At 52.0% G+C, this 17,082-nt stretch overlaps 1 protein-coding gene across 1 annotated transcript in view; it reads right to left on the bottom strand.

Annotated features, from left to right (window-relative positions):
- GNG7 (G protein subunit gamma 7) overlaps positions 1 to 16,747 on the bottom strand; it is a 205,075-nt gene extending 188,328 nt beyond the window's left edge. The window contains exon 1 of the mRNA XM_037994519.2: positions 16,651 to 16,747. The gene's annotated coding sequence lies outside the window, so the exon portion shown is untranslated. The remainder of the gene's footprint in view (positions 1 to 16,650) is intronic.
- Between the last annotated feature and the right edge of the window lie 335 nt (positions 16,748 to 17,082).

Here is a 17,082-nt window from a genome sequence, read left to right as displayed (position 1 = left end):
TCACCAGGGTCTCAAGGACCCCCAAGAAAGAGAGAGCAACAGGGCATCTCACCCCTTCGTGTTCTTTCCCAAAACCCGCAACCCTGGTCTGATCACGAGAGAAATATCTGACAAACCTAGATCAGAAGGAAGTCTGCACACTACCCAGCCGGTCCTCCTAAGACCGTCCAGGTCATGAGAGGCAAGGAACATCTAAGACATGGTCCCAGCAAGGAACGTCTAAGACATGGTCCCAACCCGGAGAAAGTCCCGGAGACGAGCCAGCTAAACGTCAGGTGGGATTCTTGATGGGGTCCTTGGGCAGGAAAGGATATTAGGGGAAGTTTAATGATATTTGAATAAAGTGTGGAGTTTAGTTAACAGAAAGGAACCCACTGTTAGCCGGGCGCAGTGGCTCACGCCTGTCCTCCTAACACTTTGGGGGCCTGGGGTTGGAGGATCGCTTGAGTTCAGGAGTTCGAGACCAGCCTGGGCAACATAGTGAGACCTCATCTCTACAAAACAAAAATTATCCAGCCGTGGTATTGCGTGCCTTCGGTCCCAGCTACTCAGGAGGCTGAGGTGGGAGGCTCGCTTGAGCCCGGGAGTTGGAGGCTGCAGTGAGCCATGATCATGCCACTGCACTTAGCCTGGGTGACAGAGTAAGACTGTCTCAAAAAAAAAATTTAATTTAAATTAAAAAAAAAAAATTTAATGGCAAAGACCACATTTACATTTGCACCAACCTAATAAATACATAAAATAAATAGATGAGAAAAAATTAAACAAAAATAAAAATAATGCAGAAAAAAACCAAAATGCCCATCATACTATACATAGCACCAGGCTATAGGGGAAAAAATAATAATTATATATAATTGTTCCCAAATCATTAAACCCTCCTCATCATGGAGGCTATAGGAATATAAGCTCCTAACAAGACCATATTTGGGCCGGGCTTGGTGGGCCTCCCAGCACTTTGGGAGGCCGAGACGGGTGGATCACCTGAGGTCAGGAGTTCAAGACCAGCCTGGCCATCATGGTGAAACCCCGTCTCTCCTAAAAATACAAAAATTAGCTTGGTGTGGTGGTGGATGCCTGTAATCCCAGCTACTCAGGAGGCTGAGGCAGGAGGATCACTTGAACCTGGGAGGCAGAGGTTGCAGTGAGCCGAGATGGCACCACTGCACTCCTGCCTGGGCTACGGAGTGAGACTCCAACTCAAAAAAAAAAAAATACGTATATATATCTTTTTTAAACATTTAAAAAATATTTTTTAAAATATTTAAATATATACAAAATATATAATATATAAAATATATGCAAAAATATGAAATATATTAAAAATAGAAAAATACATATATTTTTAATTTTTTAATTTTTTTAAAAATTTTTAAATTATATATATATCTCTACACTAGATGCAATTCTCCGATGTTAACTGTTAGAGCTCTGACAACACAGAGGCTGAAATGACATGACAAATGCTAAAGTACAAAGTTCCAAGATCAAGTCCCAGCACGACCACTAACTCGTGAAACCGTCAGGCCTCCGTTTTGCCAACCGTAAAGCACGCGAGATGAACTCGAGGGCCAACACGCTTCTTCGGTAAGAGTCCAGACACCCGGTGTTTTCAGCCTTGCAGTGGAGCCACTCTCTGTGGCAGTGATTAACTACACCGTGGTAGCAGAGTGCCCAGAGCTGTGTGCCAATAAAACATTATTTCTGGACGCTAAAATCGGAATGCCATATAATTGTCATGTGTCATGGCCTTTTCTTTTGACTTTTGTTTTTTTTGCTTCTTTTGGCGGCGGGCAGAAGGGAGGCTACCTTTGACTTTTTTCTCCCAATCATTTAAAAATGGAGGCCGGGCGCGGTGGCTCACGTCTGTAATCCCAGCACTTTGGGAGGCCGGGCGTGGTGGCTCACGTCTGTAATCCCAGCATTTTGGGAGGCTGAGGCGGGAGGATCACTTGAGGTCAGGAGTCTGAGACCAGCCTGGCCAACATGGCGAAACCCCATCTCTACTAAAAATACAATAATTAGCTGGGTGTGGCGTCGGGCGCTTGTAATCCCAGTTACTCGGGAGGCTGAGGCAGGAGAATGGCTTGAACCAAACTCACTGCAGAGTTTGCAGTGAGCCAAGATCGCGCCACCACACTCCAACCTAGGCGACAGAATGAGATTCTGTCTCAGAAAAGTAAAATAAAATAAAAATAAAAATGAGATAATCATTCTTAGCCCACGGGCCATATATAAAACCAGGCTGTAGGCCAGAGGTGGCCCAAGGGCGATGGTTACTGACTCCTGGACTGGACGTGCTCCAAGCCCCTTCCTCAGCTGCATTTCTAAGATTCTCTGATTCCAAATCCACCTGAGGTTTTCAATTTCAACCTGTTGGCTCAGTTCTTTTTTTTTTTTCTTCTCGAGACAAGGTCTTGCTCTGTCACCCGGGCTGGAGTGCAGTGGCACAATCTCGGCTCACTGCAGCCTCCACCTCCCAGACTCAAGCAATCCTCTCACCTCAGCCTTCCAAGTAGCTGGGGTTACAGGCACGCACCACCACGCCCAGTTAAGCTTTGTGTTGTTAATAAAGATGGGGTTTCACCATGTTGGCCAGGCCGGTCTCGAACTCCTGACCTCAAGTGATCCTCCCACCTCAGACTCCCGAAGTGCTGGGATTACAGGTGTGAGCCACCGCGCCCAGCCAGGGCAGTGAAACTATAGGATACTACAATGGTGGACACATATCCTCACACCCTTCTCCAAACCCATAGAATCTTCAACACCAAGAGTGAACTCCAATAGAGCCTGGGGACTCTGGGTGACAATGATGTGTCAACGTGGGTTCATCCATGGTGATGATAACAAATGCACCACTCTGGTACGGGGTGCTGGTGGTGGGGGAGGCTGTGTATGTGGGTTGCAGGGGGTGGTGTATGGGAACTTTCTGTTCTTACCGCTCAATTTTGCTGTAATCCTAAAATAGCTCTAAAAAAATAAAGTCTATTTAAAAACCCAAAAGTATCTTTGTACTTTAATGCAATCACAGAATCATAAAATCTTATTAGAAATGGTTTAGGCTGGGCTCAGTGGCGCACGTCCGTAATCCCAGCACTTTGGGAGGACGGGACTGGAGGATTGCTTGAGCTCAGCAGTTTGAGACCAACCTGGGCAACATGGTGAGACCCCATCTCTACTAAAAATGGAAAACTTAGCCAGACGTGGTGTTACGTACTTATAGTCCCAGCTACTCAGGAGGCTGAGGTGGGAGGATCACTTGAGCCTGGGAGGCAGAGGCTACAGTGAACCAAGATTGCACCACTACACTCCAGCCTGGGCAACGCAGCAAGACTCTTTCTGCAAAAAAATAAAAATTAAAAATAATAATAAAAGGAAAAGAGTCGGGCGCAGTGGCTCATGCCCGTAATCCCAGCACGTTGGGAGGCCGAGTTGGAAGGATCACTTGAGGTCAGGAGTTTGAGACCAGCCTGGCCAACATGGTGAAACCTCTTCTCTACTAAAAATACAAAAATTAGCCAGGCATGGTGGTGCACACCTGTAGTACCAGCTACTCAGGAGTATGAAGCAGGCGGATTGCTTGAACCCAGGAGGTGAAGGTTGCAGTGAGCCAAGATCGTACCACTGCATTCCAGCCTGGACAACAGAACGAGACTCTGTCTCAAAAAAATTGAGATAAAACAGACCGGGCGCGGTGGCTCACGCCTGTAATCCCAGCACTTTGGGAGGCCAGGGCGGGCGGATCACGAAGTCAGGAGATCGAGACCATTCTGGCTAAACAGTGAAACCCCGTCTCTACTAAAAATACAAAAAAAAAAAAAAAATTAGCTGGGCATTGTGGCGGGCACCTGTAGTCCCAGCTACTTGGGAGACTGAGGCAGGAGAATGACGTGAACTTGGGAGGCAGAGCTTGCAGTGAGCTGAGATTGCGCCACTGCACTCCAGCCTGGAAGACACAGCGAGACTCCGTCTCAAAATAAAATAAAATTAAAATTAAATAAAATATTAAAAAATAAAAAATTAAGATAAATCAAAATAAAAGAAAAAGAAATTATTTAGACCAGTGATTCTCAACTAGGGACGTCTCTGCCTTTGGGGAGCCCTGGGCAATATGACGGGGGAGTTCCTGGCATGGAGTGGGTGGAGTCCAGAGACGCTGCTCAGCACCCAGCAATGCCCAAGACAGCCCCACCCCAGAGAAGGATCCAGCCCCAATGCCCACAGTGCCCAGGGGCGAGAGATCCTACTTTATCCAGGTCTCACCACTTCAATAACAATACACTTAATATTTACAAAGTGCTTTACAATTCCCAGTGCATCCCTGCTGGACGTGGCCAGGGCCAGGCGTTCCCACCCTGTTTTACAGACCAGGAGTGGTCGGGGCACTTCTCGGGGGGCTGCGTGGTCACCTGTGGCCTCCCTGCCCCCGGGTGCTTCTGGGAGGGACATGAACTCAAAATTCCCACTTCCTTCTGCAGCCTCCTGTGCTCCCAGGGGCCCCTGCAGGCACAGAGTTCTCCACTGGTTGTGGGATGGTGCATGTGTAATTTTTCTGTAGCTGGGAAAAGGCAGGAGGGAGGAGGGGGAAGCAGGAAGGGATTTAGCACCTGGGATCACACAGTCCGGGAAAAGCCTGACTCTCACCGCACGCAGGGGACGAAGGCGTTGGGGGTTACACTGTGAACCCCTCCAAAGGAACGGTCCATGACCCAACCCCGCACACCTGGGCCTGGAAGCTTATTTAGAATCAAGGTCTTTGCAGATGTCATCAATTTAGATGCAGTCACACAGGATTAGAATGAACCCTAAATCCAACGACCAATGGCCTCTTTTTTTTTTTTTTTTTTTGAGACAGGCTTTTGCTCTGTCACCCATGCTGGAGTGCAGTGGCACAATCACAGTCCACTGCAGCCTCGACTTCCCAGACTCTAGCGATCCTCCCACCTCAGCCTCCTGAGTAGCTGGGACCACAGACGCATGCCAACACGCCCGGCTAATTTATGTCTTTTTGGTAGCAATGGGATTGTTTCCTGTTGCCCAGGCTGGTCTCAAACTCCTGGGCTCAAGCGATCTACCCGCCTTGACCTCCTAAAGTGCTGACCCAGACTGACCTTACAAGAGGAGGGAAATTTCGGCCAGGTGCAGTGGCTCACACCTGTAATCCAGCACTTTGCGAGGCCGAGGTGGGAGGATCACCTGAGGTCAGGAGTCAAAATCAGCCCGGCCAACATGGTGAAACCCCGTCTCTACTAAAAACATCGAATTAGCTGGGTGTGGTGGCACACGCCTGTAACCCCAGCTACTCGGGAGGCAGAAGAATTGCTTGAACCTGGGAGGCGGAGGTTGCAGTGAGCTGAGATCACGCCACTGCACTCCAGTCTGGGCAGCAGAGCAAGATTCCATCTCAAAAAAAAAAAAAAAAAAAAGAGGGAAATTTCCACAGACACCCAGGGAGAAGGCCTTTTGTGGTGACAGAGGCAGAAATCCGATCAATAAGCCATAAGCCAAGGACTCCCGGAGTCCCTGGAGAGCGGGAGAGGCAGGGAGACTCCCCCGGAGCCTCTAGAAGGAGCGCAGCCCTGCTGACACTGTGATTTCAGACTCCTGGTCTCCGGAACCACGAGACAATACATTTCTGTTATTTCAGCCACCCGGTCTGTGGTCATTCATGACAGTGGTGGTCCCAGGCTCCTCCTACGACTGGGCACTGGCAAGGCCGGCAAAGTCCAGGCCTTATTTTCCAACCACTCTGAAGCCACAGCCGTCTCTGTGCCAGCAGACTCTGCCAGGACATCTGCATTTGAACTTGGCTGGATTCACCTCTTTTCTTTGATTCCTCCTGGCTTTGTTGTCCATCAAGTTAGGGAGGTTTTTTTAAGAAGGCTAGAGGCAGCGGTCTTGGCCTTGTCAACAAAGGTCAAATGAACAATGAAAACCGGCGTCGTGGCTCACACCTGTAATTCTAGAACTTGGGCTGGCTGAGGTGGGCGAATTACTTGACCCCAGGAGTTCAAGTCCAGCCTGGACAACATAGCAAGACCCCAACTTTACAAAAGATACAATAATTAGCCAGGTGTGGTGGTACATACTTGTGGTCTCAGCTATCTGGGAGGCTGAGGCAGGAGGATCACTTGAGCCCAGGAGTTCAAGACCAGCCTGGACAACATAGCAAGACCCCAAATCTACAAAAGATACAACAATTAGCCAGGTGTGGCAGTACATGCTTGTGGTCTCAGCTATCTGGGAGGCTGAGTCAGGAGGATCACTTGAGCCTGAGAGTTCAAGGCTGCAGTAAGCTGTGATTGTGCCACTGCACTCCAGCCTGGGTAACAGAGTAAGCCCCTATCTCATTAAAAAGAAAAGCAGACATTCAGCCAGGCACAGTGGTTCACGTTTGAAATCCCAACACTTTGGGAGTCCAAAGCGGGTGGATCACTTGAGCTTAGGAGTTCAAGACCAGCCTGGGCAACGAAGTGAGACTGCATCTCTACAGAAAATTAGCCAGATGCGGTGACGTGCGCCTGCAGTCCCAGCTACTCCGGAGGCTGAGGCGGGAGGATCGCTTGAGCCCAGGAGTTTGAGACCAGTCTGGGCAACACAACAGTACCCCATCTCTACAAAAATTTTTAAAAAAGAAAATTAGCTGGGCATACTGATGTGTGCCTGTAGTCCCAGTTACCCCGGAGGTTGAAGTAGGAGAACTGCTTGAGCCAGGGAGGTGGAGGTTGCAGTGAGCCAATATTGCGCCACTGCACTCCAGCCTGGGTGACAGAGCAAGACTCTGCCACAAAAAACAAAAAAAAGAAAGAAAGAAAAGAAAAGCAGACTTTTTTTTTTTTTTTTTTTTTTGAGATGGAGTCTCCTTCTGTTGTTCAGGCTCGAGTGCAGTGGTGCAATATTGGCTCACTCCAAGCTCCAAGCTCCGCCTCCCGGGTTTACGCCATTCTCCTGCCTCAGCCTCCCGAGTAGCTGGGACTACAGGTGCCCGCCACCACGCACAGCTAATTTTTTGTTCTTTTAGTAGAGACAGGGTTTCACCTTGTTAGCCAGGATGGTCTTGATCTCCTGACCCCGTGATCCGCCCGCCTCGGCCTCCCAAAGTGCTGGGATCACAGTCGTGAGCCACCGCACCCGGCCAAGAAAAGCAGACTTTCAACTAATTAATGTACATCAAAGGTAATCTTTTTCTACTTTACCATCCTCCAAAGAGTAACTGTACAGAAATTCCAAAAAGGTAGCCATTTCTGCAAACCAGGGTCCCCCCCGGGCACTGTGGATATCGGGGCTCTGGACCATTCTCTGGGGTGTGGCCATCCTGGGCACTGCAGGGCGCTGAGCAGCGTCCCTGGCATCCACCCATCCCATGCCAGGAGCAGCGCCAGTCGTGACAGCCACAAATGTCCCCAGATATCACTCAGTGTCCCCTGAAGGCCAGAATCACCCCCAGGGACAAGCTCTGATTTAGGGCATGGCCAGACATGAGACAGAGACAGCACCAGATAAATGTGTCAAGGGTTAAAGAATGAATGCCCACATTCTACCCACCCGCCCCCACAAGTCTCTAATCAAATGCCACCTCCTCTTGGAGGCTCTCAGAGGTCAAGGTCCCTGTCTTCATTTTGTAACCCCAGCACCCGACACAGTATCAGACACTTAATGTTGTATTGTGAACGTTCATAAATGTCTGTAAAATAAATGACTCTGACTTTGAAATGTCTCCGTGCCTAAGAAATCTTGGTTGTTTGAGGATAAAATTCTCTTCCTTCTCTCTCTTGGGCTGGGCTACATTTGAGATTCTAAGGTGGGGTCAGCATAGGGGATTTGGGTCAGAAATGTCAAGGCTATTTGGAATGGGGGACACCATTTTTAGAGGAATCTACATTTTGGGGAGTTTTTTCTTGTTGTTGCCTTTTTTTTTTTTTTTTTTTGGCAGGGAATGGCACTGAACTAGTTCAACTATAGTTTTTAGGGGAAGAAAACAAAAACAAAAAACAGTTTTAGTTTAAAGGATCTGTTCTACCATAGCCTGATACAGAACAGTGGTTCTCAACCCCAGATGACTGGGGATAATGTCTGGGGACATCTGTGGCTGTCACAGCTCAGGGGTACTCCTGGCGTGGAGTAGGTGGAGGCCAGGGACGCTGCTCAGCACCCTGCAGTGCGCAGGACGGCGCCACCCCAGAGGACAATCCGGTCCCCCCATCTGCAGTGCCAAGAGGGAGCCCCTACATTATTTGGGAGAAGATCAAGTCGGCCTCCTGATCACACTGGACACCAGAATAAACTCCCAACGGGGCAGTCGGTGTAAACCAGGGGGACCCCCAGCTCCTGGGACTCACCTCCTCTCTCCCTCCCCACTCAGGATGTGGATTTCAACGTGTGCAGCCTCCTGGGACCTCAGCAGGGCAGAGGATCATGGGACGCAGAGTCTCCTGGGGTCCGTGGAACCCCCTAGCCCGGATGTGATCTGCTCCCTGAGGGACACGGGGCTGTGTCTGGGGACATCTGTGGTAGTCACAACTGGAGGTGCTCCTGGCAAGAAGTGGGTGGAGGCCTGGGACGCTGCTCAGCACCCTGCAGTGCTCAGGACGGCCCCACCCCAGAGAATGATCCTACTCAGACCATGACAGAGTAGGATCGAACTCGAGCTCAGGAGTTCGAGACCAGCCTCGGCAATACAGGGGGACCTCCATGTTTACAAAAAATTTTTTTTTAATTAGCTGGGCATGGTGATGTGCATCTGCAGTCCCAGCTACTCTGGGAGGCTGAGGTGGGAGGATTGCTTGAGCCCGGAGTTTGAGGCTGCAGTGAGTCAGGCTGAGAAAATGTGTGGTGAGTGGCATAGGGAGACCTAGCGCCCTCTGTGTACCCACCAAGATGGGCCAGTCTCCACCAATCCATTCCCTGGCAAACTAGTATTCTGCTCAAAGCTTCCCCGTGGCCTCCCGTCTGGACCTTCCTCAGCCCCCTCTCTACCCCCCTGGACGACTTCTTATCACCCCTGCACCTACACAGCTCCCAGAACACGCAGGCCTGAGGCCCCCACCTCTGTGCCACCCTGGGCTCAGGCCCCTCTGACCCGGGCTGCCATCTCCACGGCCCCCACACCAGCACACAGATGCCTCATTCACGTGGCGCTCCCAGGGCCTGGCACCAGTTCTGAGGCTTAAAATAGGCACACAACGGGCCTTTGTTGGATAGAGGAAGGAAGGAAGGAGCGTTTCAGACAAAGGAGACAGCAACGGCAGCGTCCAGGAAACGCAGGGGCACTGGGGAGGTGGATGGAGCCAAGTGGGGGGCACTTGAAGGCTCAGAGGGCAGGGCTGGGCCATGCAGGACTGTGAAGACCCCATGAGGAACTGGGGTGCCATCGTGCGGGTGCTCACTTGGTAGGGGGCAGGGAAGTTACCGTCTGATCAGTGCCCAGGAAGCTTACTAGGAAGGTCTTGCTGGAGTCAGAGAAACCAGAGACCAATTTGTCACCTCAGAGGCTCCCGCCAGAGATGATGAGGCTCTCAGCTCAAGAGGGAGCACTGGGACGGGAAAGAAAGGAGACAGAAGGGGCCGGGCATGGGGGCTCACGCCTATAATCCTAGCACTTCGGGAGGCCGAGGCAGGCGGATCACCTGAGGTCAGGGGTTCGAGACCAGCCTGGGCAACATGGTGAAGCCCTGTCTCTACTAAAAATACAAAAATTATCCGGGTGTGGTGGCGGGCGCCTGTAATCCCAGCTACTCGGGAGGCTGAGGCAGGAGAATCACTGGAACCCGGGAGGCGGAGGTTGCAGTGAGCTGAGATTGCACCACTGCACTCCAGCCAGAGCAAAAGAAAGAAAGAGAGAGAAGGAAGGAGGGAGGGAGAGAGGGAAGGAAGGGGAGGGAGGGAGGGAGGGAGGAAGGGAAGGGAGGGAGGGAAGGAAGGAAGGAAGGAAGGGAGGGAGGGAGGAAGGGAGGGAGGGAGGAAGGAAGGGAAGGGAGGGAGGGAGGGAGGAAAGGAAGGAAGGAAGGAAGGAAGGAAGGGAGGGAGGGAGGGAGGGAGGGAGGGAAGGAAAGAAAGCACCCCTAAACAAACATCCCAAGCTTCAGTACAGTGGGCTGCCTGCGCCCAGGAAAAAGCCATTTACATCCCAGCACCACGCTCCATCGCCCAAAGGCAGAAGCAGCCGGGCGTGTGTTGCTGGATGGGTGGATGAGCACAGCGCTGCCTGTCCACGCACCAGAACACAACTCAGCCCTGAAAAGGAGCGAGGCTCTGACGCAGGCCACAGCATGGATGCACCTTGAGGATGTCACACGCACTGAGAGACACCAGACACAAAAGGCCACACAGGGTGTGACCCATTTCTTTGAAATGTCTAGGACAGGCCGGTCCAGAGACAGGAGGGAGAGGCGTGAGTGCCGGGGCTGGGGGAGGGGGTGGACAGTCCCCCTCATGGGGACAAAGGGATTTTACTGGGTGAGGGAATGTTTTTTTGTTTGGTTGGTTTTTGAGACAGAGTCTTGCTCTGTCGCCCAGGCAGGAGTGCAGTGGCGTGATCTTGGCTCACTGCAACCTCCACCTCCCGGGTTCCAGCGATTCTCCTGCCTCGGCCTCCTGAGTAGCTGGGATTACAGGCACTCACCACCACAGCCAGCTAATTTTTGTATTTTTAGTAGAGATGGGGTTTCGCCATGTTGGCCGTGCTGGTCTCGAACTCCTGACCTCAAGTGATCCTACCCCTTCAGCCTCCCAGAGTGCTGGGATCACAGGAATGTTCTGAAAGGGGCTTATAGGGATGTTTGCACAGCTCATAAACTTATTTAAAAGATGGAATTGTATCCTTAAAAGGACTGAATGTTATGAAGTGTAAATTATACCTCGATTTTTGTCATAAAAAGCAGTAAGACTTTTCCTTTTACGAGGTTCAAGTAACTGTTCGTGGAAGCGTCTCAGAGCTGCCCGCAAAGCCCCCTTGCCCACCCGTGTCAGGAGCGGATGTGGGGGAGGAACCACACAGACAGAGCGTGGCCCACTCACGCCACAGGATGGGGGAGGAGGAGGAGGACAGGAGTGACTCCTCGGGGGCTGCTGTGTGACTGAGGAGAGGTCAACCCATCTCCTCAGCGCTCACACTCATCTGTAAGGTCTCCTGGGTGACGTCAACCATGAACACTTTTCTCTAACTCTTAAGAGACAGAGGCCAGGCCAAAGAGGGCATGTGTAAAAAGCAGTGACAAGGGAAGTCAAGAAATGTCACTGAGCGGGGGGAGGCGCCCGACATCACCAAGGACGCCAAATTGCAGAAATCAGTCGTGAAAGGACACAGCGGCTGGGCACAGTGGCTCACGCCTGTCATCCCAGCACTTTCGGAGGCCGAGGTGGGTGGATGACCTAAAGTCAGGAGTTCGAAGCCAGCCTAGTCAACATGGTGAGACCCCCGAATCTACTAAAAATACAAAAATTAGCCGGGCATGGTGGTGCATGTCTGTAATGGAAGCTACTCGGGAGGCTGGGGCAGGAGAATCGCTTGAACCTGGAAGGCGGAGGTTGCAGTGAGCCGAGATTGCACCACTGCACTCCAGCCTGGGCAATGGAACGAGACCACATCTCAAATAAAAAGGACAGGCCGGGCGTGGTGGCTCACGCTTATAACCACAGCACTTTGGGAGGCCGAGGCGGGTGGATCACCAGAGGTCAGGAGTTCCAGACCAGCCTGGCCAAAATGGTGAAACTCCATCTGTACCAAAAATACAAAAATTAGCTGGGTGTGGTGGTGGGTACCTGTAGTCCCAGCTACTCGAGAGGCTGAGGCAGGAGAATCGCTGGAGCCCTGGAGGCGGCGGTTGCAGTGAGCCAAGATTGCACCATCACATTCCATCCTGGGTGACAGAGAGAGACTGCATCTCAAGAAAAGGAAGGAAGGAAGGAAGGAAGGAAGGAAGGAAGGAAGGAAGGAAGGAAGGAAGGAAGGAAGGGAGGGAGGGAGGGAGGGAGGGAGGGAGGGAGGGAGGGGAAAGAAAGAGAGAAAGAAGAAAGAAAGAGAAAGAAAAGAAAGAAAGAGAGAGAAGAAAGAAAGAAAGAAAGAAAGAAAGAAAGATAGAAAGAAAGAAAGATAGAAAGAAAGAAAGAAAGAAAGAAAGAAAGAAAGAAAGAAAGAGAGAGAGAGAAAGAAAGAAAGAAAGAGAGAGAGAGAGAGAGAAAGAAAGAGAGAGAAAGAAAGGGAGAGAAAGAAAGCACGCACGCACCAGCTCCCAAGGCCCTAGAGACCAGGCACGACCTTCTTGTAAGAAACCATGAAGCATCTTCAAAAATACAAATGACTCAGTGGATATGATTTTAAAGACCATTGCTGCTTCCAGATACAACTGAAAAAATCTGAATAACACCTTGAATGAAGAAAGGAGTGTTTCCCACTACTACTCGGTGAACAAGAAAAATGCCTCCATTCAGTAAACATGAAGCTGAATCGTCTACGCGTGAGGGTAATTCGTGTTTAGTTCTCTTTGCTGTCAAGCAGTGGGGCCCCAGGGTTTATTAAGCATGAAACAAGAACAGAAAATAACGGCCTCAGTCAAAGGATGTTTTCTAAATAAAGCTCTGTGAGATCAAGATGCACCTGCAGAATTCAAGCTACGTTGGAAGCTTCATGCTCCAGGTTAAAACCGAGAAAGCACATTGCAAACATTGTCATCTTCCAATGCCTGTAACTGACAACTTCATCCCATCTTCTAAATCAGTATTAAGTGTTCAAAAGCCACCTAAAAGACCCACCTAGAAATGAGTAGCCCTTTTTTTTTTTTTTCTTCTTTGAGACAGAGTCTCACTCTGTCACCAGGCTGGAGTGCAGTGGCGCAATTTCAGCTCACTGTAACCCCTGCCTCCTGGGTTCAAGTGATTCTCCTGCCTCAGCCTCCCAAGTAGCTGGGACTACAGGTGCATGCTACCACACCTGGCTAGTTTTTGTATTTTTAGTAGAGACGGGGTTTCACCATGTTGGTCAGACTGGTTTCGAACTCCTGATCTCAAGTGATCCACCCACTTCGGCCTCCCAAAGTGTTGGGATTACAGGCGTGAGCCACCGCGCCCGACCATAAGTAGGCATTTCTAGTGTTTTCTAAAAGCAGTGAGACCTTACTTCTCCCCTCTCAAAACGATAGCACTAAATGACTTAAAAACAATCCCCAATTCTGAATGGCCCCACTTCACGCACGTCAAAGGGGAGATGAGGTCGTTAAAGGAGAAAATAAATCAGTTTTGTCTATAACAAGGGCTCCACACTGGAGTGTCTCTGTCCCTACAGGACACTGGGTGATGTCTGGAGACATCTGTGGTTGTCACGATGCAGGGAGCTCCTGGTGTGGAGTGGGTGGAGGCCAGAGACGCTGCTCAGCACCCTGCAGTGCCCAGAAGGCCTCACCCCAGAGAATGAGATCAGACCCCAAATGTCCACAGCACTGGAATAGAGAGACCAAACGCACCCCATACACTGAAGTTGTAAACTCAACATTTCGAGCGTATAATCACAGCTGGATGTGGTTCCTTACGGAGCACCCTTACATCAGAATGACCCAGGCAGCCTTCTCTTAAACAGGTGCATTTGTTACTTAACGAGCCTTGAGTATCTCCTGCCACCAGGTGTGGACAACGTCTTCTTTCTTTTCCGTTTTTTACTCACTTTTAATAATATGGAGACAGGCTCCATATTTGAGACTCCATCTCAAAATAATAGTAATAATAATAAGAAGAAGACATATTTTTGTTGTTGTTGGAGTTTTTTTTTTTTGTTTTTTGTTTTTTGTTTTTTGTTTTTGAGACAGAGTCTCTCTCGCTTGCCCAGGCTGGAGTGCAGTGGCACGATCTCGGCTCACTGCAACCTCCACCTTCTGGGTTCAAGCCATTCTCCTGCTTCAGCCTCCCAAGTAGCTGGGACTACAGGCAAACACCACCATGCCCAGCTAAATTTTCTATTTTTACTAGAGACAGGTTTTCACTCTATTGGCCAGGCTGGTCTCGAACTCCTGACCTCAGGTGATCTACCCACCTCAGCTTCCCAAAGCGTGGGGATTACAGGCATGTGCCACCACAACCACCCATGCAGATTATTTTTGAAAGCTTCTGGGGGTGACCCTGATGTATGCCCCTAAGGTTGCAGGACTAGAGTCAAGTTCCAGTCACTTCCTTTCCTCTCCTCTGTGACAACTCAGGCATCCCACTCCTCTACCTCCAAACACACCCAAGAAAAAAACTGGATCGAGTACATTATTCTCCATGCTTCAGGTACCCTGGCTACGTGCTAGGAAATATTCCACGCATACATCCCGTAATTCGACCCTGAGAGGCACATGCTACCGTTTTTATTATTCCCGCTTTGCAGGGGAGTCAACAACACCTTCAAAAGATGATACAGCCCAGCAGCGAGAGGCCGGGTGGGAACACACAGGCGCATCTCCCAGAGGCCCCCGACTCTCCCTCAGGGCAAGATCGCAGCATCCCACGATGGGAACAAGTTTGTGAACTTGGCATTTGCCTCGCTGACACCTAGCAACCGTGTGAAGACGCTTAGCTGGGAATCCGCTGCCTCTGTTCATCAAGCTTGTCTTCCACCGCCCACCTCCCAGCCCCTAGCAACCCCCGCTCCCCAGGAAAAATAAAGTACCACCCACGTCGCTCAATATCACCGTCCCAAAAACTCCCACTTTAGTTCCTGAAAAATTCAGTCACCGACAGGAGCCTTTCTCCTTCCTGAAGCGTTCTCCTTGGCACCCTATATCCTAGAAATAAACCTCAAAAAGTATTCCAAACTCCCGTCTCCTTCAGCTCACTGTTCCCAGGGGGGTTCTGCTCCGTGCCCGGTTCTAGAGCAAACAATTAATATCTCCCCCAAAAGCAGAGGGGTGAGTCCTCTCCAGATTCCCTTTAACTGGATCCTACCTGAGACACCTCCCCACACCCCGCTTTCCTCCTAATTAGTTAATGTCTAGCAAAACACCTGCCCCCAGGTTATCTCCAGCCTGGGACCTTACTCCCACCGCCTTTCTCACTACCTCACCCTAACTTCCTTCTCCCTGAACCCCCCTCCACCCCACGCACTCACAAGCTCCCCATTTCCCCTGAAAGCCCCCAGACCCCTTCTGGAACAAGCCTGGCCCCCCACCTGTATGCTCCAGCCACTCTCTGGCTCACCCCAACTTTGTTCTTCTGCTCCTTTTCAGCTAAGCCTAACCCCTGGGCCGTCAATCACCGCCCTCCATCTTCACCAACCCCATTCCTCAGTCCTCTCCCCAGACAACCTCAACCTCTAATTCCCTCTGCAGCCCCCTCTCCAATGAACCCCACTTCAAACTTCATCCCCAGCCCCCTCCCCAGCTCCCTGCAAACCTCAACCCCCCTCCCAGCTCCCTCTTCAAATAAGCTGACCCTTGACTCAACCCCTGTTCCCCTCTCCAGCTAATCTCAATCCCCAGCTACACCTCCAGCGCCCTCCCCAACTAACTCAGATTTCCAATTCCACCTCCAGCCCCTCCTCAGCTAACCTCGACCTACAATTCCAGCCCCCTCCCCAGCTAACTCGGACCTCCAACCCCACTCCAAGCCCCCTCCGCAGCTAACCTCGACCTGCGACTCTAGCCCCCTCCCCAGCAAACTCAAGACCTCCAGTTCCACCCCAGCTCTCTCCCCGGCAAACTCAAGACCTCCAATTCCACCACCAGCCCCTTCCTAGCTAACCTGGACCTGCAACTCCAGACCCCTCCCCAGCTAACTCAGACCTCCAATCCTACTCCAAGCCCCCTCCCCAGCTAAACTCGACCTGCTACTCCAAACTCCTCCCCAGCTAACTCAGACCTCCAATCCTACTCCAAGCCCCCTCCCCAGCTAACCTCGACCTGCTACTCCAAACTCCTCCCCAGCTAACACAGACCTCCAATCCTACTCCAAGCCCCCTCCCCAGCTAACCTCGACCTGCCACTCCAAACTCCTCCCCAGCTAACTCAGACCTCCAATCCTACTCCAAGCCCCATCCCCAGATAACCTCGACCTGCCGCTCCAGCTCCCTCCCCAGATAACTCAAACGTCCAGTCTCACCCCCAGCCCCCTCCTCAGCTAACTCAGACCTCCAGTTCCACTTACAGCCTCCTCTCCAGCTGAGCTGGACCTGCAACTCCGGCCCTCTCCCCAGCTAACTCAGACCCCCATCTCACGCTCAGCCCCCTCCCCAGCTAATTTAGACCTCCAATCCCACCTCCAGCCCCCTCCCCAGCGAACCTGAACCTGCAACTCCGGCCTCCTCTCCAGCTAGCCGTGATCCCCAGTGGAGTCCCAGTGCCCGGACCCAACCCTTCCCCAGTTAACCTCCATCTGCACCTCCTGCCCCGTCCCCAGTTAACCTCGACCTGCAACTCCCGCCCCCTCCCCAGCTAGCCCTGAGCCCCAAGTGCAGTCCCAATCTCCAGCCCCAGGCCCTCCCCAGCTAACTCCGACCCCCAAGCGCACCCCATCCCCAATTCCAATCCCAGCCTCCAATTGCAGCCCGGGTCCCCAGCCCCAGGCCCCCTCCTCAGCCAACTCCGACCCCCAACTCGGTCCGCAGTCATTTCGGAGCCGTCCCAGTCCCCTCTCCGGGACGCCGGCCGCGCCCTCACTTCCCCTGGCCCGAAACGCGGGAGCCCTTACCTGCGCTCGGGCCCCGCGGCCGCCTCAGCCCCGCCGCGCAGCCGAACCCGCCGCCCCGGCCCGCGAGCGCTCGCTCCCCTCTGCGGGGGCGGGGCCGACACTCGGGGGGCGGGCCCTGGCGTCCCGGCACGACCAATCGCGAGCCCCGACGGCGGGAGGCCGGAGCGGGGGCGGGGCGTGGGGCAGGCAGCGGGGTAGGCTGCGCCAGGAGAGCGGGGCGGGGCTCCGGGCGCGGGCGGGGCCGGGGGCGGGGCGACGAGCGGCTTTCCAGGGGTGACTTCGTGACGTCAGGAAGGCGCGAGGCGTTTCGCGAGTTCGAATCCCGCGCTAGGAAAGCGGGTTCGAATCCTGCATGCCAGCTCCAGGGGCTCATTTGAGGAGGAAGAATGTCAGTGATCGTAACTGCTGCGCCGCTTTCTTGAATACTTTATA

This window comes from Chlorocebus sabaeus, chromosome 6, assembly GCF_047675955.1.
Source record: "Chlorocebus sabaeus isolate Y175 chromosome 6, mChlSab1.0.hap1, whole genome shotgun sequence".
In the NCBI taxonomy this organism is placed as follows: domain Eukaryota; kingdom Metazoa; phylum Chordata; class Mammalia; order Primates; family Cercopithecidae; genus Chlorocebus; species Chlorocebus sabaeus.
This window is presented reverse-complemented; position numbering and strand designations above follow the sequence as displayed.